This window comes from Ambystoma mexicanum, chromosome 6q (genome assembly GCF_040938575.1).
Source record: "Ambystoma mexicanum isolate Mex_15411 chromosome 6q, UKY_AmexF1_1, whole genome shotgun sequence".
Classification (NCBI taxonomy): domain Eukaryota; kingdom Metazoa; phylum Chordata; class Amphibia; order Caudata; family Ambystomatidae; genus Ambystoma; species Ambystoma mexicanum.
Window position 1 is genome coordinate 301905766 of NC_090937.1, and position 26294 is coordinate 301932059.

Here is a 26294-nt window from a genome sequence, read left to right on the forward strand (position 1 = left end):
AGTGCAAAACGTTCAAGGACTAATGGTAGCATGGTTTAAAAAAAAAGAATAATTTGGATGGCCACTCCATTGGCCATCCATACAGTAACAGGGACTGCCCCTGCTTAGCTTCAAAGTGGGACTGACCCTGCTTAGCTTCAAAGAAAGGAAAAGGCCGGCTGTTTCTCTAAGTGGTCTTGTAAAGCTGGCTTATTTATTGGGAAACATGGCCAGAGTAGGCTGACCCCTTCCTCACTTTGAAGCTAGGCAGAGTCTGTCCTGGTTACTGCATGGATGGGAGGCCTGGATGGCAATACATCGCCAACGTCACTATATCTGTAAAAAGATCTTTTACAAAGAACGGTAACTGCGGGTACTGAACTAAAAATCATTTCAGCTATCGGTAGGCCTATAAAGCCGCGAATGTCGACAACACCGGCAAAAAAATGCTTTCCTGCAACCCCCCTCCCCAGATGGCCTCCTTTCCTCCCACAACACACACTGTTTCTGTGACACAGTTGGCTATTTGAGGCTATAACAGAGGCTACAGAAAGCTTTGTGTTGCAAACTCAGTCCCTAGACGGCCTCAAACTCTCAAGTTTCACTTGGTGCCCTCTAGCATGATGGAATTTGCGTGTTTTCTAACCTGCAAATAGATTTGTTCCTGCGTTTCATTTTCCCATATCCTCAGCTGTAGCCACGCATATCTCTTGCATCGAGAGAAAAACAAGATGGCGTTATTTCATTTCTAAAAAAAAAACGGTTCCAGGTAAATCCCCAAGACATAGCTATCTATTTTTGAGAAGGGGGCACGTACTTCTCCATCAAATATTTAAATAACTACTGCACGGAATAACCCCAAACCATGCATGGATCACAAGTCAATGCTTCATGCCCAAGTTGTTTTTGACCTCGTCCAAATCCGTCCAGCAGTTTGGGCTGTGCGCTTTGCCAAAAATTGACCTTATTTGTCTATGGGAAAATGAATGGGAAGTAGGCCGCAGTTTTGGAAAACCTTTTTTTGTTGTTGCTCTTAATAACTTTTTTATTTTTTAACAAATCTTTACAAAACTTTGCAGTCTGGGGGACCCACAGGTATTTAATTACTTTGGAAATTTCGGCCAAAAACATTACTCGAATCAAAAGTTATTAATGATAGTGTTTTGAGGGGTTCCTATGGGAGGCAGACTTACCTTAACTATATGGCGGCTATTGCTGCCCTATGACATATAAATCTCTAGCCGTTTTGTATCCCTGGATGCTGAAGAGAATGAGAATCAAGGAGCAGTGCAGTCTTTCCTAGAGAGGGTCCATCCACCTAAACAGTATGCTACAGGGATGGAAAATTGGAAAATCCACTCACTGTTGAAGAAACTGACTCAGTGATTTTGGATTTAAAAGTAAAAGACCAGATCAGTCTATCACTTGATTTTACAAGAAAATGTCAGCATCAGCTGCTAGCCCCATTGGTTAATCTGCTCAACTATATAAAAGAACCATGGAGGGGGGCTATCATTAGTATGCTGCCTTACCTAGTGAAGGACCCTTTACTGTGCATGTCATATTGACCAATAGATGTTTTTCACCATGCTGAGCTATTTTACCGGCACTTATGCTTAATAGATAATGATCCATGCGAGTTCATCCCAGGGAGGCAAGCAGCAGACAATAAGAGGTTGGTGGTAACCCACCGGTGCTGCTGGACGTTTGCCGACAACCCCGTAACACTGATTCCGCCAGCTACTATCCCGGTGCCACTGGGATATCACAAGTGGCGGCGGAATGGTAAATCCCCATTCCCATGGAGTCCCATAGGACTCCATGGGGATGAGGACACTGAAGCACTGGCACCGTTATGAACGGTGCTGGAGCTTCAGTGAGGGACATGCCGGTAGGAGCCCGATTTCCCGGCAAGTGAGGCATGCTGGGGGATCCGTGCCCCTACCGGCATTCCCGTAGTATGGCAGTCCAGAAAAGGTGCCGGTACATTGCTACAGGCACCCTTATTTCCAGACCACCATACTTGGAATGAGGCCCAATGTTTGAAAGATTTTCAATCTTACTGACATAGTCCATAAATGTGAACTCCCAGTGCTTAGCTCGTTCGACATTGAGAATGTGTTTGACCTTTTAAAGTTGGGTTTTGTTGAGGGTGACTGGCGCCCCCCGCGCGCTTCGCCGTAAGCCCTGGCCCCAAGAACTCAGACCCACACGTCCGTCTTGGTTCAGGCTTTCCGGTCGCTCTAGCGCGGCCGGGAAACGCCCCGTTTATTTATACTGCACGCGACAGCATGCAACGTCACGCCGCCGCGTGCGCGCCCTTCATCGGGCAGCACCACACTCCTCCTTTTTCGGGGAGAACCAACAACTATCATTGAACTATTCACTGCAAACTATACAACGCTGCAATTGAAACAAGTCATGAGAACAGAACAATGGGACAACGAAAACAAATCACACAACCCCTGTTCCATGAACACCCCTTTATTGGCATCCACCCGGGTCCCCTTAGCTAGACTTTGTCACCCTCTGGATCTTCAGCCAATTGTCCCAGCACGTAATCGGTGAGGTGAGCTGGTTTCCCTCACCCAGTCCTCTGGGGGTACCTCCGGCTCGCCTCCGGCACGGGTGATCTGTTCGCCGACGGACCCCGAACTGGGGACTCCGGCATGCAGGGTGGGTCTCCCTCGTTCTCCAGGACTCCTCCCAGGTCCGGGTCAGGAGGTGCGTCAGTTCTAGGGTCTCTGATCTTTTTGAAGAAGCTCACGTTGCGCGTCACTTCCGACCGTCCATCCGACGCAGTCACCATGGAGCCCCGGACGGCCACGACATCCAGTGGCTCAGGCTCGTACGGCAAAGAGAGTTTTCCATGCGGGTGTCGATTGCGAATGAGAACCTCATCGCCCGGCTCCAGCTGTTGTGGGTGAAGCCCCCTCCGCACGTTTTCTTGCTCAGTTCTTGCTTGCCGGTCCATCTCGACTCGTTGGTCGTCAATCACTGCAGGTTCTCGCTCTCCAACCTCCGGCAACAGCCCTCGCGGACACCTTCTGAACATTGCCTCTGCCGGGGTCATCCCCGTGGACGCATGTGGCGTGGTGCGGTATACCCTCAAGAATTGGTACAGGGCTCTCTGTAGGGACTGCCGCTGTCCTTGGGCAATTCTAAATGTCTTATTGAGGGTCCTCATCAGGCGTTCTGCCTCCCCATTCGCTCGAGGCCACAGACTCATGATCTTCCGGTGCACCACCCCGCAGCTCACCATCAGTTCAGCAAATTGTTCACCCTGAAAGGGCGCACCATTGTCCGAACACAGCGGGTGAGGGAATCGGTGAGCCGCGAACAACTTCTCCACCGCCACTACCACGTGTTCAAACGCCACAGACTCCACGAACTCCACCTCGGGGTACCGGGAATACTCGTCCACCAGGACCAGGAAGTGGGTGCCCATGGTGGTGGACCCAAAATCGGCATGGACCACCTCCCACGGATGTGTCCCCCTCGGCATCGCCTCGATGACTGGCTCCCGCTGTAAGGGCGAGGCTGCCTGACACCAGACACAAGCCGCCACAAATTCGTCCACCTTGCGTTCCAGCTCGGGGAACCACACCTTCATCCGGAGGCGGGCCTTGGTCTTGGCGGCCCCTTGGTGGCCCCTGTGTGCCAGTGCGATCACCTCACCCACCTTTGACTGGGGAACTACAATCCGATCACCCCGAAGTAGCAGGCCCGACGTCGAGAAGGACAGTTCCTCACGAACCTTCCATAGTTGTTCTAGACCAGTCCGGGCCTCCTGAGTGCGTCCCGCCAGGGCCTCGAGCGCTGACTTCCAGGAGCCTTGCTGCATGGACTGCCTCAATACTTTGAAGCACTCATCCTGTGCCGCCGCAGCCTCCAGCTCCTGGAAAGGCATGGCATTTGGCGTGGCTGCCTTTACCACGACTTGGACATGCTCCTCAGCTTCTTGCTCACAGATGTCACGATCTCCTTCTCCAGGCGCTCCGGGGTGTCTGGATAGGTAGTCAGCTGCGTTGTTTACCCCTGGCCGGTAAACCAGGGTCACCCCATACTCCAAGAGAGCCAGGATCCACCTCTCAATGCGTGCCGGCGGATTGGATGACGACCCCGCTAGGATGGGCAGCAGAGGTTTATGGTCAGTAACCACCGTCACCGGGCGTCCGAGTACATAAAGCCGGAAATGGCGACATCCCCACAGCACCGCCAGAGCCTCGCGCTCAATCTCCGAGTAGCGTTGTTCGGTGTCTGACAGCGCTTTGCTGGCACATGCGACTGGCCGGACGCCGCCATCACGGTCAATCTGTGTCAACACCGCACCCAGGCCAATTGGCTTAGCATCAATGATGATCTCCGATGATAGGGCGGGATCAAAGAATGACATTGTGTCCTCGGCCGTGAGGGCACCCCTAATGTCATCAAAAGCCGCCTGTTCCAGCGGACCCCAATTCCAGACGGTGTCCTTTCTTGTCAGGGCCCGGAGGGGCTCAGACCTGGATGCCAGGTTCTTGATGAACCGGCCACAGTACGTGACCATGCCCAAAAAGCTTCGCACCTCCGACACAGATTCCGGTGGTTGGGCCTTCTGTATGTCCAGTACCTTTTTTGGGTCAGGAGACACCGCCCCTCCCTGAACACAAACCCAAAGAACTCCAGGGAGGGGTGCAGAAATTCGCACTTCTCCTTATGTAGTGTGAGTCCCAGCGACTGCAGCCTCTCAAATGTTTTCGCCAGACGCCTCAGGTGGTCCACCTCCATCCTTGCGAAGACCAGAATGTCGTCGCTTATGGTTAGGACGCCCTCGAGGTCGGTTAGGGCACCCCGAATGATGTTCTGGAATACTTCCGCGGCCGAGGACACCCCAAAACTCAACCTCTTGTAGCGATATAGTCCCCGGTGCGTGGTGAAGGTGGTAATGTACCTTGAGTCGGGGTGGAGGACGACCTGATGACATCCGGCCCTGAGGTCGAGCTTCGAGAAGAACCGAGCGCCCTGCACCTCCGCAATGTCGTCATCCAGCGTCGGTGTGAGGTGCCTCTCTCTCTTGATGGCCTTGTTGGGGATTCTCATGTCTACGCAGATCCTGACTGCGCTCGGTTGTTTGAGTTTCCTTGCCACCACTATGGGGGACACCCAGGGAGTCGGTCCCTCCACCTTCTCGATAATGCCTAGATTGACGAGGCTGTCCAGTTCTTTGTCTACCTGCTCACGGAGGTGGAAAGGTACCCTCCGATGTTTGAGGGCCACCGGCTGTACCGAATCATCAATGTGCAGCCGCACCGGCCCCCCGGCCATCTGCCCAATCCCCTTGAATAGGGCATGATGCTTCTCCAGCAAGTCATTAATGTCCTCCAGGTAGACGGAGTACGCAAAGCTTACGATGCCGAGAGCCTCCGCCGCTGCACAACTCAACAAAGTGTTCTTACTCACTTGGGTCACGTAGAAGCGGGCTGTGATGTGAGAGCCATCGTGTTCCACTTTTGCCACAAAGGCCCCGTCCAGAGGGATGGGCTCCACACCACCGAACGCGAAGATGCGGGCCTTTGGCATGACCAGCCTGGGCGGCTGATCCATGGCGTTGTAATGTTCTCGGGCCATGACGTTCACCGATGCCCCTGTGTCCACGAGTACAGGGACCGGAGACTGGTTCACTTCGACCACGCACCTTGGTTGACGTCGATTCCTGCCTCTTAGAAGCTCCACACATGAGACAAAGAATATGTTCTCTTCATCTTCTTCTTCTTCTGCTTCTTCCGCCTGAGCCTCCTCCTCGCCCTGGTCCACCTGGGCGACATTGGACGGCCGACCTTGGCGAGTGGAGACCGCTCGGCCCTGGCCCCTTGGCACCAGTACGGGCAAGGCCACCCTACAAACCCTTGAGAAGTGGTCTGGCAACCCGCACCATCCACATGTCTTTCCAGCTGCAGGGCACTCCGCTGGGTGAGGCAGGTCGTATCCGCATTTTTGGCAAATCTCGCCCGCCCTCCCAGCTCTGTCCCGTGTGCCGCCGCCATATCTCCTAACACCTCTCCCCCCTCGCCACATCGCGCAGATCTCTTCAGTTTTAATGGGGCGCGACCCGGCCTCCATTCTTGCCGCTCTCGCCTCTGACACCTCGTGGCTCCTTCCTAGCTCAAGGATGCGCTGGAGCGTTATCCCCGGCTCCCTCAGCACTTGGCGCCTGAGCTTGCCTGATGAGCACGCCTGGATAAGCATGGTCCTGATCATGTCCTCTGCATCGCCCCAGGCGCAGGCGAGCGACAGACGCCTTAGGCGCCCATAGAACGTGTCCAAGGTCTCGTCATCTTTTTGTTTGGCAGAGAGCATCACAAATCGATCATAGTCCGCGTTGGCTAAAGGCAGAAAATATGCCTGGAGGGCGGCCTTTGCATGATCGTAGGTTCCATTCCCTTGTGGCAAAGATTCAGAAATCTCCTGGACAGAGGGCCCTGCTGAGTACAACATTGTGGCCAGCCTGGTGTCATCATCGACCACTTGCGCAGCCCTGAAATACATGTCCAGGCGGTCCACCCACCTTCTCCATCAGGGCCCCAGGCTGGATGGCGGGCCCGACACATCGAATTCGGGGATGGGCTGCAGGGCAGCATGCGCACGTACCTGCGCCATGGCAGGCGCTGCCTGCTGAACACCAGGAGCAGCAGCAGGTTAAACAGGGGGTTGAAGGGCGGGAACCGCTGCCTGGCCATCTGCTGGAGCTGCTGGTTGCTGCATTGGAGGTAGAAGACCCTGCGGGGCCACTGGAAATGCAGCACAGGGTAAGGGCTTAGGAAGGCAATCATGTTCCTTTATGACCAGCCTACAGGCCGGGTATGTGCAAGCAGATTCCTTGCAGAGGTATTTGCTCGGAAGAGAGGCACTCGTCAGTGGTGCCCACTATCGATACTTTCGTTTGCCCTGGTAGTGGAAGCCCTGGCACAGGCTATAAGAGAAAATGAGGAGGTCTCTGGCAAAGACTATGCTAGGAAATCATTTAAGGCCTCCCCCTTTGCTGAAGGCATTCCCCTTTCATTGTCCCATCCAGCAGATTAAATCCAAAGTATAATGAACATCCTGAAAGTTTTTCAAAAGGCATAGGGCTTTAAAAGTAATTTATTAAATCAGCGTTCCTCAAACGCTCTGTGTCCCATCCCAACTTAATCCAGTCAAAGCCATGTCTCCTTTCAAAATGTAAGCATGCACTTTGAACCGTCTGGGGGTCTATTTAACTAAGTACCAGCTCTGTCTCCAGAAAACCTTCCGCCACTTCTATCTGCAGGTAGGAAGAACCCAGGTTCCTGGAAGATTCTTGCAACCTCATGGTTTGGGAAGAATATTCTACTGAGACTTCTATACATGTTTCAGAAGGAAAGGTATTTCTCCCACGTAAATGTGAGGGTCTGTCCTGCCCAAATTTCTTCACAAACTTTCAGGCAGTGGAACTACAAATTACAGGTAAGGGATTAAGCCAGGGATCTGCAACATGTGGTTGTCCAAATGTTTTGGACTACGACTCCCGTGATCCCTCACCATTGACCATTCTGTCTGAGGGTGATGGTTTTTTAGTCCAAAACATCTGGAGAGCCAAACGTGCAGACCTCTGCACTGAGGAGTTGATGCTTCTAGATGATGTGATAGTATGTTGTGCTCCGCAACACATGGTAGGGGCACACATGAGAGATCTAGCAGTAGATGAACTGCACACTTTAAGAACTACAGTATTGCTGTGGGATAGGCTTGCTTTCAGAAACGGACTCTCTTCCTTTCCTGGTCCACTTTCACCTGTACATAGCAACTCAGTTCACTTGGGATTTCGACAACTTGCTGTGTGGTGGTTGTGAAGGAGTCATTTAATCAATGCACAGACAATTTTGGATACCACAAAGGAGAGGGATTTCAATATTTTCAGCTAAAGCATTGCCTGCTGCATGGGAGCATCAAGAAGGCAGTAATCAGCCCCCCTTACAAGCTTTGTAAAAATGATTATGCCCTTTGCAGGATTCCAAAGGCCTCATCTGGAAACTATATGCAGATTGCAATACTCCTAGAAGTGGAGCTAGCACCTGTTAAGGCCTGGAATAAAGATTTGGGTTTGAAGTTGGATGGTGATATGTGGCAACAAATCTTATCAAGGGCTTCAGTGTCCTCCACCTGCACACACCATAAAGAACTATACTTTGAACCGCTGTTTAGATGGTACTGTGCCCCAGATCATTTTAAATACTTTGTAAAGAAGGAAACCGGATTGTGCTGGAGTGGGTACAGAGGTGTGGAGGGAGAACACAATCCTGGAGATCTAGTGGCAATACCTCAAATAACCCTGGGTGTGGGTCGTTGCAGAGATTTGGAGGATAAATGGACGACTCCCCCTTAACCTTGGGTTTCGTTATTAAACTCTGTATTTTGAGGAGTTGTCCCTCTGGCAAAGATGTCTAGTGCCCTTATATTGAATGGATGTTTGGCTGCCAACCTGAGGATTGGGGGGCTATGGAAATCTGAAAGGAAACCTGAATTATTCTAATGGTATATTAAAATGTGGTCGATCCTTATCTTTTTTTTCTTCTTTTTTTCTTGTTTTTGGTTTATTACAAACCTTTAAAAATGATACAAAATACAAGTATTAAAATAAATTACAAACTTTTTTTTGCAACTAGCAGACCACGTTACCCTAATCAGACAGCCCTCAATTAGAACAGTATGTTGCTCCACTATGCGTTGTCCTACGTCGTCATCGTAAGACGCATAGTTTACGATCAGTCTCATCAAACATGATTTGCCACCAATCTTCAGCACATATTGTTGACCTTTTTGTCGTGACTTTCCCAAAATTGAGTTTTCTTTCTTCAGAGAGGGCTGTAAAATATGAAATAAAATGTTTTAATGATTCTTTCGAAGCTTTACATAATCTACATTGGTCTGGTACTGTTTTGTCTGTTGTCCATAAATTTGTTCTTTCTCTCGCTTTTAACATATTCAGATGGAACCTCATGTAGAGACGTCTTCTCCTCGCGATCAGGAAATAATTTCCACGCACTATGGATCTCATTTAGGCCTTGTTTTTCACACGGGGCATTATCCATAAGAATATATGTCCTTCTGAGATCACCAGCCGCAAACCAATCTCTCCTCCATATTTTTTTTTTTACATAGTCGGGATTGTTGTGTAACATGTCGACGGTAGTGTCTAATTCCGCTAACACGATTTTACATCGTTGTACCCATAAGGCCAGTACAGAATTCTTGTTGTTATCTGCTGGCTTTTCAAGGATTTTGTACTGCGGCAAGATGGCTTCTATAGTCATTTTCCGATAAAGCGCAAGTGTGTACCAACACAGTCTTGCATAAATAGAAATAAGACTGAGTTTCTAGCATATACTCGCTGACAGGGTGCCCCTTGTGTTTCATAAATCAGAGGAACAACCCAGGGCGCATTCCGCTCTATAGATGAGGGCAGGGGTTGCCTTTTGTTTGAAAAAAGCCAACACAGGCGGTAGCGAGTATTGTCCATATTTTCTGTGTAGGACCGATGCCTGAATGGCTTGCTGTCTACATTTCAGTTTAATGCCTTCGTCCCATGGTGCATCATTTAAACTGGAACTGATCTGCATCCCCAGGTACCATGTATGCGTTATAGATTTTAGTTGTGTTTCATATATGTGCCAAAGGTACGTCGGGTGTTTAGCTCGTTTTTGCCCTCGCAGATCCTTGAGCACTAGTATTTCTGACTTTGCTGTGTTTATGCTCAGGCCATTTTCATTAACATACAGTGCAAGGGCGTTTAATTTTCTCTGTAGGCCAACTGGTGTTAAATCTAACAGAATGAAGTAATCGGCGTACAGCATATGAATTACATGCAAGCCATTCATTTTCGGTGAAAAGGATGCTTCGCTGTTAATTGCTTGGTCAATGTCGGAGAGGAATAGGTTGAAGATGATGGCTGCAAGAGGGCACCCTCGCTTCACCCGGCACTGTGTTTGAATTGGGGCTGAAGGTTTTCCTGATTGATCAAGTCTAATTCTGATTTCCGTCTCAGTATGCAGTTCCTTAATGGCTGCAAAGCGACTCGCTGGACACTTCCACTTAATTAATTTAGCCCATAGCAGTTTGCGGTCAATACTATCAAAAGCGTGTGATAGGTCAATTATGGCAAGGTAGATCTTATGCCCTGTTCTTATTGCTTCCATTTTCAATAATAAAAAGATTCAAAGTGCAGCCTACTCCCTTGGCAAATCCAGTTTGTCATTGATCCGTAAAATTGGCATTCACACTCCATGTTGTTAACTTGTTTTTCAATAGAGTTGCATGGACCTTGCTCAGAACGTCCAGCAGAGCGATCGGGTTTGCCCTATTACCCTTTTTGAATACCGGAACAATGATTGCACTCTTCCATGATGTAGGTGTCACACAATCTGCTGTGATTTTCTTGAAGAAGGCGTAGCAAAAGTCAGCCCAAATTCAGGAATTTTCTTTAAGTGTAAAGTTTGTAAGACCATCTGGGCCGGGGGCCCCTGATGTACCTAAGTTGTTAATTATATCAAAAATGTCTTCTTTTGCAAAAGTCACTGGTCTAACATGGGGATTCGGGGTTCTTGTACTAGGCCTTTTTTTGTGTACAACAACTTGTAGTGAGTTAGCCAGTCACCTTCGGTTACCATGTTGGCTTGGAGGGCACTTTGAGGTCCCGTTAAGTTGTTAATAAGGCACCAGAACTCACGTGTGTTGTTATTTCTCAACAATCATCAGTCTGTGCCATCGCAATTTTATGTAGTTTCAGCCAGTTCTTATAGGCTTGTTTATAACTTTAATCTTCTGCGTATTTTCAGTGCAGTTTATTTTGCTGCATGCTCGAATATGGCTTCACATTTTGCGCTTTTTTTAGGACTTCTAAATCAAACATGTGAGTAGTTTTAAAACAGTGGTTTTTAAGCCCGATTTTTTTCCTTAAAGCTTTTCAAGATATGTTGATATTCAAGTTGACAGTGTCTGTCTTGAAAAACAGAATTAATTATCTTCATCTCATCCTCAGTGAGTCTTAAACACAATTTGATTCGGCAACTAGGTTGTGAGACCATTTCTCAGTTTCTTTCCACCATACAACAGCAATAGATGCTACGATCAGATTGTGGTCGCTTTCAGTCATAGGTTTTACTTGCAGCTTCTGCAAGTGTGTGTGCACCGTTTCAGAGAGAAAAAAATAGTCTATGATGGATTCCTGGGAGTCTCTCTTCCATGTGGCTCTTGCCGATATGTCTCCTATTGTGTTCCCATTCAACATATAGATATTTCTGCTCTCCATCTCAGAAGACCATTGTTGAGCGGTGTTCAAGGTGTCAAAGCTGTTATACTTGTTATTTGCCGTTACATCAGGGCAGGTTATGTTTAGATCTCCAAATAACAATATTTTAGCTGCCTCTTCCCTTTCATAGATAGAGTCAATAATGTTTGTTATTTGGTCAATGAACAGGGTAGCGCTGGTAGCCTTGTGTTGCCAGTATATATTAATGATGTAAAGATGTTTGTTTTGTGGTCTACTAGTATGTCCAGCTTGCAACAATGTCGTCTGAATGAAAGGCGTGGGATTAAGGGTTTCAATGATTTTATAGCCTGAGCTTTTGCGCACTAAGGTCATAAGACCGGCCATAAATCTACCCTTTGCTTTTTTGATGGGCGGGTTAAATGCGATTTCAAAAGCATCTATAATTGGGCTTACAGACAACCACGTTTCCTGCACACATAATATGTCATGGGCTTCTAGCCATTTTGTTTGTTGCAAGTGAACATGCCCCTGAGTGTTCCAACCGTCGACCGTTATCTCGTTCTTGGTGTCTGAGTGCTGGCATTAGCTTTGCTGTTGATCTGACAATGCTTTTGATAACCAACTCCAATCTTTATCACCTCGGCCCAGCTGACCCGGGACTGACAACGACAAGTTAACATATACAATACCTGGGGAAATACCTCGTACCAGATAGGGGTCTCTTCATAGAATTTGTGAAATTGCATAACTACGACTTTACTTGTTGCAACTTGCCTTCAGGTTCTGGGACTGCTGGATCTTTGAAATATACAGCTGGCAAGAGAACTAGCAAGAGAACTAGCTTTCTTTGGTTCTGTCTTGGCACATTTTGCCCACAAGCCATCCCAGCAGTTCAGTGGCATGAGTTTAAAAAGGGGTTCATAGGATTTAAGGTTTTTTGATATTATCATCAATATTTGATAACTGTATTCAAATGTCCTTGCTATGTGCACAAACTTCTATGGACTCGTGTATGAGGGGAGTACTGGTGCATTGTAGAAGCGCATGTTTTGTTGTGTATTTATTTTTATGTTTATATAACTTAACTGTAATAGAATATTGGATGTGCAAAATGAATACATAATCTGGTCGCATATCATAGTGATTCTAATATGAAGGCATTAGACTTAAAATGCTGAGTAATTTCACCAACTGGCATTTCTTTTTAGGTCCGCACCGTCCCCCACTGTCCTAAGACTGTCTCTATCGGGACCAATTCCCCAGCCTCCCTGGTATTCTAAAACTCTGTATGGGTTGTTGTCTACAGCGAGGTGAGTTGGGCGCTGTTAACTTGTCGATTTTCATAGCCCCCAATCGCCTCTTCTAGGGACTTGTTCATAGCATTTCAGAAAGCTAACGCAATATTTCAGCTTAACAGATATCTTATCCTCCTCTTTTACCCCTGGTTAACACCATGGCCAAGACTTTCTTCTAATTGCAGGACATCTGGTCAAAGGGATTTCTCGAGGCTTTGCAGATGGATATTTGGTGGCATTTATTTTCTATCCAAAAATGTTTTATTGAGTTAATCATAATCATACAAAGAAGCAACTAATGTCAAACTATTTGATTTCAACTCTAGACACATTTAACTTGAATGTAGAGTTCCTTGAGGAGGCGTTGAGGGATCCTTCTTGAATGACTCCCTTTAAAGCAGGAGCCATGGATGGTCGATATGCCTCGAAGAAAGTGAACTTGGCGTCGAGAATCCTTGATGGAAGTTCAACGGCGTCGAGGCAGCAGCTTTGGTCCTGGCGTTGCTCGTCGATGACGTCCTGCAAGGAAGAGGCGTACGGGGCACCTCGATGTCGAGAGTTCAGGACCGCAAAGAGATTGTGGAGAACTGTGGCCCAGCAAGGGCGTCGAGTCGCCTGGCGTCTCTATGGTCTTTGGGTGGTGGGAAACCCACCGGCAGATACTGCTCCGCGGGTCGACGGCCTGGCCGTCTCCGGCGGCATGAGGCAGGCGGCAGTGCAGAGGAGCGCGTCAGTGAATCAAAACTCATAGGCAAAGGAGCGTGCGGCTCCGGTCGTCGATGGCACGGCATCAAGCGGTCCCCGCTTCTGCGCAACAAAGCTTCAACGTGCCTCCAGCTGTTATGCAAACCTGCGAACCCTGGTGGACGACGGTGGATGGAATGTCTGGTGCTTATCTTCGTTCTCCTCAGCAGTCCCCGTCTCCGGTTGGCAGCCTTTCGAGGGTCTGACTTCCAGGGAGCTTCGGCGAAGGTTAGCGGTCTTCGATGGTCACTCTGAGAATGGAAAGAGGGCGCCTAACCAGGTCCTCTCTAGGATCAGTCCTCGATGAACTCAACAGTTTTCGGATCGGGTCGAAGCAAATGCAACAGCAAATCTTCTTCTTCCAACTGGGCTTCAAGGATATGCTTCAAGTATCAACTTCAGCTTCTGAACGATTTCTAGCAGTAGCAGTGAGAGGTTGCTAGATATACTAATTGATCTCCCATTCATTCTGCTGGGTCACGCTCAGGCAACCATTCACTCAGAAGGGCATTCAGCAGTCAGTCAGCCAATCCGACATACAGTGCATTCAGGCCATACTCCTCCCTCTCAGACACTCACAACAAGGAATGTGTATTGGGACAAGTACCCAGCCATTCAACACTACACACTGCATTCATACCAGTTTCGGGCAGGGCTGTCTCAGTCATTGTGTCAAACTCCAGAAACCAGACATCCACAACAAGAAGTGCAGATTGGGCACACGCTCCATTCACCCAGGTCCCACCCACAGGGTGTACCCACAACCTAGAGTCACTGGGAAGGCTCCAGCCAGTCTGGCCTGGACTTCACAACAACACCATATATTGAACTTCCACCCAACAGCCAGTCAGGGGGAAGGGACAGAGTCAGGGCTTCCCAGGACTTTGGGAAAACAAGGTAACAGGCAATAGAAAGCAAGAGGCCACAGGGGCCATCTTGTTTCCTATCAGAAATCAACTGATTCCAATGGCAGGGCCTGGGTATCCCAAAATGGAGGATACTCAGAGCATCTGTCAAATTCAGCATGCAACAGCCACCAGCCCATACCCTGCTCTGTGGGCAACACACAGGTGCCCAAAAACATACACTATGGGCACATGGTTGTACTCCCACCCATGGGTGCCATAAGGGTATCCCATGGGTCTGTACACCAAACCAAAAACAGGAAGAGCTGCAATGCCAGGAGTCCCACATGGATTCCTGGGCAGAAAACAATACAGAACACAAATGAAAAAGGATTACAGGACAAGGACAGGGAGGCCCTGCCCCTCCAATGCATTTCCAGCACCACACAGTTCTCTCAAATCTGTCTTCATTGTATCTACAAAATGTGCCCATCTCTTACTGAACAGCAACAAACTAAGCCACTGTTGCTACAATCCTTTGTCTCACAACCAGGTGACACATATTCGAATAACATAGTGAGGGTAAGAGGGTATGCAGCTCCCTCCCCCCTCCCGGCCACCAAAAGGAGGCCATTAAAATTTGTGCTGCCATCAGCAGCTTCATAATGAAGTATCCTCTATGTGACCCGAGAGTGTATGTTAGTTGACCAGCTATTCCCAAAATAACATGTAATGGGTCGTCAGGGATCTCTGTACCCCACTCTGTACCCACCAACTCCATGATTTTGCAACATACTTCTAGCCAAAGGTTTTTTGAGCAGTTCCAGAGAAGATGAATCAGAGAGCAAACATTGCCACATTCTCTCCAACACCTATTCAAGTATTTTGCATGGAAATGAAAAAGTCGGTCCAGACGAAGGTGCCATCTATGTACAATTTATACTTGAGTTCCTACTGTTGTGGTATATATGGAAGATTTCCTTGCCCAATGTTAAGATGGATTTATAGAATCTGGCCGTGTGAACAGATTTTCGGCAGCCTCCTTAGTTATAGTGAACATGTAACTCAGAGAGGTAGGTTAGCCAAAATCCAATCAAGGTACGTGGATAAGCATTCAAGGTTTATCCTCCGAAGAGTGCGAGAGAGGTCTGGGCCCTCAATGAGTCCACACAGTATGGCACACAATAATTCAACTTAGATAGTAAGTATAAAACATACAGTTATTTATTATAGGACTTTGGACACGTGGATCTAACAGGTGGTATTAATGCACAATACTCCATGATACAAATATATAAATTCACCATAGGTTCATAAGTGCACTAAGAGTCTCTTATTCAACACAAGGATAAGCAGTTTGAATGCTGTATATCATGCAACCAAGTCACACGTTAATTCCCTAACTTAAGCAGGCCAAACCCTAAGAAAAGTGGGTCCTTGTGCCAATGGTCACAAGTGCCACAATGTTTCCCCCCTGAAAGGAGTCTCTGAAGGTAAGTGGTAATAACCTTGTGTTGATGATAGTTCAAAGATGTTATTAAAAAATGTTACTAAGGTAAGGAAATGTGTTCTTATAGTTCAGGTTATTCTACCCCGGTTCAACTACCAAAAGGGGAGTGGAATGGAATTCAGAAGACAAAGGGACTTGTTCCCAATGTTATCCTATGGAGGACGGGGGAAGACATACACTGCGTTTACTTACATCCCTGACTCTGATTTCCCGATATGTCTTCAGGGATCATCTGGCGGTCACAGGGGCTCATTCTTCCGCCATTGGTTCTGTTGAGTAATGCCCAGGAGTTGCAGGTTCGAGGATCCTTACGTCAGGTGCAGCTGCAAGATGCAACCTCTGACGTTGAAGAAATGACAGAAACACCAATGCAGACCTCTTCAGGATACTTCACAGGTTAGATAAAGGAAAGTTCCAGTGACAGTCTTTGCACACAGGCGACAACAGGCGTCCTTCCAGTTGTGGTCACAGAAGCTGCTCCAGGACAGGATCCCTTAAGGCTTCAATGCTGAAATTAATGAGAAGGCAGCTTGTGGCACACGCTGGTGGCCACTGAAGTTCCGGGCTTGAACATAGAACAGCAACACTTCGGGTGAGGTAGCCCACGAGAGATCTGGTCAGTCCACCGGGTAGTGCAGGGACACTTCCAAAGGCTCAGAAGGGCAGGATCCTCGAGAAGGTGTCGAGACTAGTTGGTCCCACTAGTCCAGGGGTTGAACCACTGCTCAGGGTCTTCAGAGATCAAATAGTCACAGAGGGTGTCACTGAACTGGGCACAGGAAGGGTTGCTGAGCCACTCCACGAGTCGTCATTGAAGCTGTGCTTCTTCAAGGTATTCTTGGCTCCAATGATGATCTAAACAAATGGCTGCAGAGGTCTTCTTCTTCTACAAAATATGAGATGGAAGCAAGTTCAAGCCCATTCAAAAAGCCAGTAGTTGTCCAATCAAGGACAACTACTGGTTTCACATTTGCCCTACACCTAGAGTCTCTGGCATCATGGATGTGGAGTGGGACTAGACAATCCCACCCCCTTCCTGGGCCACACACACACAAAGGCATCACTAGCATGTGAAAGCAGCAGCTTTCCCTAGGTAAGTGCATGACCTTATAAGGAAAGAAAGGCCAAACATCAAATGGCCAAAGAACAAGCAAACAATCTCATGGCACTAGCCATGTTTAGTAGCCATGCCTGGTAAACGTGAATTTGCACATCAAAAATCATGAAGAAATAGTAAAAATGTATCTGCTGATTATAAACAATAGGGCGGGCATCACTACTGATAGAAAAAGTTCAAAACAATTGTCCACATTTCTTAAAATAAAAAACAGTATGGAGTACTACAGGGAATATGTCCCTAGTCCAAGGACAGTCTAAAATGTTACATGAATCACTCAGAGAGTCACCCTGAGTGCTGTGAACTCTACCAATGGGTCGAAGTGATCTTTCAGATATGTATACAAACAATTATTGTGTGTGTACATATCTGAAAGGTCCCTTTGAGCCACTGGTAGAGTATGCAGCACACGGGGTTACTCCCTGAGTGATTAATGTACAAAGATGTATCTGCTGCCACCAGCTTGTCTTTAGGCACATATAAAAGTAACAAATAAATCCAAGTGTAAAAAGCTAGGGTGCTACAAAGGTATCCCCATTGCACTGTACTGTAAGGTGATGTGTGCAATGTTAAAAAGTACAAGAACATAGTTTCCCAGTACTGATAGTCTGAAATACCGATCAGTTTCCCCATAACAATGAGCAAAAGGCAAGGGAAGTGAATCTGAAGGCTTTGCATACCTTCAAAAAGTCATATCAGGTTAAAAAATTGAGAAAAAAGAGAGGAGGGCACATAAAAATTATGGAGGGAAAGTTGCAAAAAGAGAAATCTTTCCTAACTCCCTAGCAAATATATTACGCACATTTTATCTACTTTTTTCGCCAAAATCATTATGCACTTTTCTCTTTATGTCAAGCCCTCATCTTTAGACAAGAGGCACAAGACTGGATATAGTTTGGATATCATTCCCCTCATAGATTCAAACCGTCTGCAGGACATTGCCCACTGGGCAAGGGTCCTAGTACACCCCCCCTCTCATCCTAGGATGAGGAATCCAGTGTCTCAACGTGCTAACCTTCTTGATTATCCAGCATTTGTTCAACAAGTAAAGAAAATGTTTGAAAGTCCTGTAATGGCTTACTCAGCATGTGAGTCTCTCCTGAAAATTTGACAGGGCAATACTGACGTTCAGACTTACATTTCCTTGTTTAAAAAATATTGCCACTGAGGCATGATGGCCTTAGTCAGCCTAATACACCATATTCAGATGCCACCTGAATGAGGAGATTAAGGAGGAACTAGCTTGTGTTCCCCCCCTACGTCCTTCTCTGAGCTGATATCCATGGTATAGCAAATGCAATACCATTTGACTGAGTGAAGGAGTGAATGGAAAATAAGTAGGGGATCTATGTCAGGATTTCATTTGACCACTTCTTCTTCAACTGTCTCCCAATCTCATGAAGAGCCCATGCAAATTGGGTCAGCTCGAGGTCCTCTAACTGCAACAGAAAATAGAAAGAATGCGAGATCTGGGACTATGCTTGTATTGCGGATTCAAGAGCCATTTGTTGAGCGACTGTCCTGAAGTTCCTCCAAGGAGACAGGGAAATGAAACACTGCGATTGTAGAAGAGAGCACAATACGCGGTCTAGTCACTGGTCCCTCTAATGTTACTGATACCATTTCTGAAATCTTTGATTACTGATTGATGGTACTCAGAGTTACCTTGTTGTCGCAGGATAGGAAGCCCGTTGTGGCAATGGTCCTTCTTGGCTGTGGTGCTGCAGGCATCTTTACGGATACTCTCTGGGCCGGGAAAAACCTAATTCCTAAGCAAGAAAAGAAGGGAGGACAACCTGAGGAAGGTGTTGATGGTAGATCTTTATGTTCTGGTCCCATTACACACAAAACTAAAGAGATGTGTGTGATTACTCTCAAGATTTCAAGATAAATAATACACAAAAACGTACACAGAGAATGGAGAAAGATCTAGCCAGATTTACACACGAAAGTGCCTTCCCATACGTGAAAGAAGACTATCAAAATAAATCTCTCCATCAAACAGGTCCTATTAAAACCAACAGAAGTGTCTGATTCTGAAACACGTCATATAGCACCAGCAATGAAAGCGGTGACCAAGACGATGCGGGCGAAGGTGCATCTACAACTACTAACAAAACCCCCACAAGAGGCAGAGGTCAATATAACAAACGACAAGGGAATGGTGGACGAAGAGCTAGCTCAAGGTTTTTTTATACCAGGGCCAGAACCATAGCAATTGGAAAGGCGGAACCAGGCAGACCAGAAGCGGCAATCGACCAAGACGATGCGGGCGAAGGTGCATCTACAACTACTAACAAAACCCCCACAAGAGGCAGAGGTCAATATAACAAATGACAAGGGAATGGTGGACGAAGAGCTAACTCAAGGTTTTTTTTATAACAGAGCCAGAACCATAGCAATTGGAAAGACGGAACCAGGCAGACCAGAAGCGGCAATCGCTTTTAGTGAATCTTTCCGACTATAATCCCACTGACATGGAAAAACAGGTGTTCAACAAAGGACTAGGATTCGTCATTACCAAGGAATATGATCCTTTTGAGTTCCGGATCGATTTTTAACAACTTCATGAGGAAGATTCATCTCAAATAATTTTTTTACAAAGATAATGACGAAGCGTATGATAAAGCCTCCAACTAAACTGGCCTATGTAATCCGTCCACCTTCTGCCCCCCGAGCTACAGTTTTTCTCCTGAATCACAGGTTTTCGAAAGAAAAGTACTAGCTGATGTCAATAAATTGGGAAAACAGCAAATCCAAACTTTTTCAAAACCTAACCAAGAAAGAGAAAGAAGCCATACAATCTTTAGCTTCTAATTCCACCTTAATTATTAAAAAGGCAGACAAAGGCGGTGCTATCGTCATTCTCAATCGAGAAGACTATATTAAGGAATGTGACGGACAACTTTGCAATAATCACACTATACCCATCTAAATGAAAACCCAACCAAGGAACTACAACAGCTGATAACCATCAAAGTGTCCAAGGCTAAATATCAAGGTTGGATTTCTAAGCAAGAAGCAGAGTACCTCATTAACATCAAACTATCAATCGCCACATTCTACTGTCTCCTGAAAATACATAAAACTTTAGTCAATCCCCCTGGGAGACCTATAGTGGCAGGAATCAACTCAGTGTTAGAACCCCTATCCAATCTTGCCAACCACTATTTAAAAGGATACGTCAAGAGTATGAAATCTTACTTAAAAGACTCGACTGATGCCATCAATCAATTTGAAGACCTTGAATTCAACCCAGAGACATCACTACTACTTGGCTTCGAAATAGTGGCACTCTATACTAACTTTCTTCAGCGGTCCACTCTCGAGACAATGGAAGAGATTCTACTCACCAGAGAAGACCATGACCCAGTTCTTACATTTTTTATAATGTGGTGTGTCGAGATGGCACTCAAAAGGAACTACTTTGAATTTAATGGAAAGATTTTACCAACAAGTGGAAGGCACCACCATGGGGGCTACCATGGTCCCTAGCTTGGCTAACCTCTTTGTTGAGACTTTTGAAAAAACACACATATACAGTGAGACCAATCCTTTTTGTCATAACATCATCAAATGGACGCGATATATCAATGATATCCTGATGATCTGGGAAGGCACCACGGACACTGCCCAAGATTTCTTCAGATGGTTGAATACTTTGAATCCTTACCTGCAATTTACTTTGACACTCGACAATCAAACTACCAATTTTTTAGATCTGACAATCTTCCATCAAAATGGTACCCTTAAGGTGAAACCCTACCATAAACCAACAGACAACAATTCTCTATTGGACTACTCCAGTCACCATATTAAGCATTTGAGGGATAACCTCCTGTTTGGCCAGTTCTTAGGCTTAAAAAGGAACAGTTCATAGAATTCTACATATGAAACAGTGGCCACAATACTACGAAACTTAGAATACCCCAACAAATTGGTCAAGAAAGCAGCTAAACACGCTTTTAACATAGGGAGGCTCTCCTGTAGGAAAAACCAGTAAAACCCCTGGACAACAGAATGCTATGTGTCAACACCTTCACCAACCACAGTCTCAGGATCAAGAACATCATCCAAAAGCACTGGAAAATCTTCAACATCAAAAAAGACTCTATGCCAACCCCCATCTTCGCCTACAAAAAGAGCATGTGCATAGGTAATAGGGTCAGCAGCAGCAAACATAGATCCATCACCACTCCATCACCCAGCCTCACAACTATGTGGGGGATGGAACCAACCATTGGCCATTACCCCTGTGGCAACTGTGGCATGTGTAAACTTACCAAGAAGACGAAGGAAAGTGACATTGGTACCAACAGATTGTGGCAACAAACAACCTTGTCCAACTGTAACACAGACCATGGGCCTCATTACAAGCATGGCGATCCGTGAACTACGGTACCGGTAAGCATGCCGGTACCGTAGTTCCCAGACTGCCATACTATGTGCTCTGCTCGCGGGTGCCTTTTCACCCACCAGGTTTTTACTGGTGGGTGTAACGCCACCCGCAAGCATAGCACATCGGATGCACCGGCACAACTCTGTATGTGCCGGTGCATCCAACCTCCCCATCCCCATTCAGCCCTATGAGGCAGAATGGGGATCGGGAGGCCCTTGATTCCAGCACCCACAAATGGGCAATTACCGGGTCCGCCCAGCTTGGCATGACCTGTTCTTGCCCATTTGCGGGTGCCGTAAAAAATGCAACTCCGGCGGCAGCCGTGCCCTTAATAAGGGCACGGCTCCTTCCAGAGTTGTAATGAGACCCCATATCATTTATCTAATTAAATACCCTTGTGGGTTGCCCTATGTGGGGAAGATCAATAGAAAAGTCAAAACCTGGATATTTGAACACAGAAGCTGCCTGAGAAATAAAACTGAAAAAAACACTGATGGTGAAAGACTTAACTACCATGAACCACAGTCACGAAGAGTTTTTCTGGACGGTCCTCCAAGTCTTGAAGGGCAGCAACACCTCTACCCAAGAAGCAAGACTTTTGAAAAAAGAGCAAGAAATGATATTCAGGATGATAATTGATATTAATGGATTCAATGAATTCATAGAATGGCATGAAATCAAGAATTAAATACACTACACAGCATTTCCCTACACTGAGACAGCCCCCGGTGGAGAAATTCCTTTGCTGTCAATATTCCAACTCACTTCCACATTCTTTCTCGTGTTTGCCGGCCAATGGGACTTTTTTACAGAACTACTCCTGATACGGGGTACTGTACTTTGTATCAATATGTTCCATTTGTGCTACGGCTAATGTTTTAGGCATGTGTTACTGATTGTGTCCTCAGTTTTGGATTCAACACTTTTCCGTTTCTAAGATGCCCGCCAGTTTCTCTGCCTTTTCCTGCCACTTTCAATCTCATTCAACGTAGGACTAAGCGTCTTCACATTTCCCTGGCAACCAGAGCGTTGGCGTCTATAGTTACTCGCAGCATCGATGCGATCCATCTATTCCACGAATACTGAGCATCTACTGGCTCTGCTGGCGTATATCGGCCACAGATTGTGACTTGAAGAACTCCTGTCGCAAGGATCTGCAAAATAGGTAAACGCTCGAGAATTTAAGTTATCTGGTGCCGCTAAATCTTCTCCGGCTCCACGTGCATTCTGCACGGTCACCTAGCTAATAGCCATCGTTGTGTGCATTTTTTCATAGTGATGACCCGACGAGGTCTTCTCGATTCAAGCTTCACCGCATAACACGGCTCTCACAGCTCATCCGATTACCACCGTCTGAGTTAGCTCTACACTTTGGAAGCCAGGTAAAAACACTTTTTGCATTGTGACCTTTGTGCCTCACTCGATTGCCGTTTCCTAATCTGGCCGTCCAACTCCAGCGTTGTGCCACAATTTGAGAGATATACGCTCTCTATTCCACTAGGCATTTGTCTGTTCCTTGTGAGCTCAGCTAAGAACTCACTGGACATTGTAACCTTTGTGAGCCATCCATCACCTACACGCACTCCAGGCGCTTCCCATGCTAGAGGCTCCCCACTGGTCCACTAAGGATGGGATGCCTTCTGCTCTTTGACAGACATCCTTCAATACATGTGGCAGTCAATCCTACTACTACAGGTGGGTCCACTGCCGAACCTAAACTTATATACCAATATTACTGCCATTGTTAGCTATATCTGAGAGATGTGAGTAGCACTCTATTCGACTGAAAAGCTATCTATACGCTTTTCTTGCAGCTTCGCAATAGCAGATTACTTACGTCCCCACATTAACCTATCCAGGTAATTTCAACCTTTGGAACTTGGTTCAATGTTCAGTTATCGAACAAACAGGAGAATACTAGCCTTTACAATTGACTGCATTCTCCGTTCTTTTAAATTGACAGGTTATGTTTGTTTTAACCTCTACCCCAGCTGTATCTGCTGAATAGGAATCCAAATTGAATCGTCTCTCCCGAAGAATGTTCAGTATTCACTACACCTAAAAACAGAAACATGTTGAGATCACTATCTGTGTAGTTCAACAGAGTTCCTAAACTAACAGAAATAGCCAATTTATGGACTTTTGTATGCATTTGTCTATTTGTTTACATCAATTTAACGTGGTTCTTGAATAGTTGCCAATTGTAGGCTTCACTCTCTATTCCTACGGACTGCTTTTTAGCCATTCTATTAGCACTTATGTGTTTATCTATGTTTTCATTGATTTAATACTATTTGTACTCATGCTTGAAACTATTAAACTTATGTGTTTCTTATAGTCAATGTTTTGTATGCTGTTTTAGCATTTAGCATTACCTGTCTCAATTAGCTCAATCTCTTTGATAATATTTACCTATCACACCCAGGATATAGATAGAGTTGACACTCCAAACTGGTTGTTTGACTAGTGTCAACCGGGATTCCTTCTACTGTTACAAGTGTGATTACTCTCAACCATCATGAGTTTTTGTCCTTTGATCTTATTGGAGTGGCCAATTTTCCAATCATAGTAGGAATTCTATGGCTTCACAAGCATAATTATTCTATTGATTGGACATGGAACACTGTGGACCTGTGTGTCAAAACATTGTGCCACACATTGTTTAGAATAGACTGATGCAGAGGAGTAGGTGGATGCATTTTCCCTAACTCCTGCCCCCTCACCGCCATCAAATTGGAACAGCAGGATAAGAGCTGTATGTGGGACCCCATGCATTGTCCCTATACTGCATCGAGTGTATGAGAGACGATATGCACTCAGACGACTATACCGAATGTAACCTTGTACTGAAAGAGTGGAAGGATGTTAGCATGCACCATTGAACATCATGGAGTGCTGAGTGAAATCTGACGAGGACAAAGTGATGTCATGAAGACGACATACAAGTATATACTGAAACAATATGAAAATACTTAAGGGTAATGATGTAACTACAGTGAGAAGAGAAACATGTACAAAATGATAACGTAATCATATCTACGAAGATGATAAAGTAACTTGATAACCAATAAGTGTAAATACGCAGTAACGCAAGGTAGATGAGACATATAGAAGCTTGCTATGGAGGAAAATATAACGTGGCTACGACAGTCATAATAGGAAGATGGACGTTGGCTCATGCTAAAAATCAATCCAGCTACTTTAGACACAGAAAAGGGATGCAGAGTGAGGAGACGTTGGAGAAATAGCTTTGTGTGCAAAAGAGGAGTCTATGTAGGCCTGGGATCAAGGGTGATATTTTAAGGAATAATTGCAAGGCACAAAGGGAGGCAGATGGGTAAGCCATATACGTGAGGCATATTTCTCTTAGATTAAAGAAGAAGAAAACATTTGCAAGAGCCAAGTACTGCATAATTAACTGTGGATAATGTCTATAAAATATGGAGTGAGCAGGTCTCTAGAGGCCAAGAGGAGCAAGAACAACCAGTATAAGTAAATCAAATAGCAGTAAATAAGAGATCGAAATGGACAAATTTACGGTCTCCTCACACGTGATCCAGAAGTCAACAACAAGGGCTATTCATCAAGCTTATGATGAAAATAGCGATGTGCTTACACTCATATATACCAGGACAGAGAGCAGAAAACAAGGTCAACTACAGGCGCAACCTTTGGCTTATGGTTGGACTGATGAGATGATGGATTAATTGGGAAGGTGGGAAGTAATCTGACGTGACTCAAGCACCTGGGTTTCATTTTGCTAACGTGCTGCTAACAAGCTGAAAAACCAAGATTGGGTCAGCATGCCAGCCAATTAGTGCACCGTGATGTACACTGTTGGATAGACCAATCCTCTGCCATTTTCTCTGCTATATTCAGTACTATACGTATGTATTGGTAGTTCGAGGCATGCCCTACAGATAAGGTGCAGCCAATGAAGTAATAACCCCTATGTACACCATAGGTATATATGTTCCCTTAACCAATCCTTCCCTTCGATAGGTTTTGCAGTTTGCCACATAGGATGATGTCATAAATGACGCATATTGGGGTATATAACCCCTGTATAATCAAGTGTGTGTGTGAGTTTGCGAGCATCAGTCTGTTGTTCGCCAGTCTACCCTGCTTTATTTAACTGAGAATCAGGTAGTATTTTGCCATATGTTCTGAGTCTATCCGGTTATTTGGTCTGAGATCTTCATTGGTAATTCCATCTAGCACAAGAGACGCTTCAAGGTGCTAGAGCACATTTTGGTAGCAGTGCAGATGGTTCAGGTATGATCGACCTAGGCCAGATCCAGACCTTTGGCAGTTTGGCTGCTTCTGTCATTACGAACTGAAGGTGAACTGGTCAGTTGAGGAAGAGTCGATTCCGAGGGACTCAAACTGAGCCACAGATTTAAGTAGAACAGTGAAAGTAGCAAAAATAGGGAGAGGGATTGTGTTGTAAATAAAAGGTGTAAAAGTAACAGGATTTTTTGAGATTATGAATAAGAGCAATAGATACCTTGATTCCTGGTTCCAAGAGGGACGGAAGGGTAGGCACTTAAAAGACTAGGGGTGTTATGGATTCTTTATGCAAGGCAATTAAGAAGAGTGTGTATCAAACTCCAAGGTGGAGTAAAAAATGAGATGAGATACATTCACTAAAGGTAGTAAAGGAAGGCGTAATTAAATTGCACATGTGTATGGGGTTATACTATATCAGTATAAAACTTTTGTTGTGTTTAGATTAATAGATATAAAATGATAGTAAGAAATTAGAGTGATCATTAGATTTTTTTATCAAAAGATTGATGTCAATTAGGAGGATAAAAATCAAAGGAAACAAATAAAGTAGCTAGTCTTAAAATATCAGTGATAAAACAATGAGATACTAAACACTGTTAGAAAGTGTAAATGAAGGAACAAAAAGATCATTGTTGCATACATTTTAAAAGTGGTTAAAATATTTAGATTTTTGGATAATAAGCAGCGATTGATGGAGCCTGCTCAAATTGATCAGTGTGGTATATTTGATCAAATAAAGAAAAGAATAAAAGGTTAGGTAAGTATAGACAGTCGAGATCGACTTATCATCATGGGGGACACTCCTGTTCTACACCTACGCAGAACATTGCCAAAATATACAGCCAATAT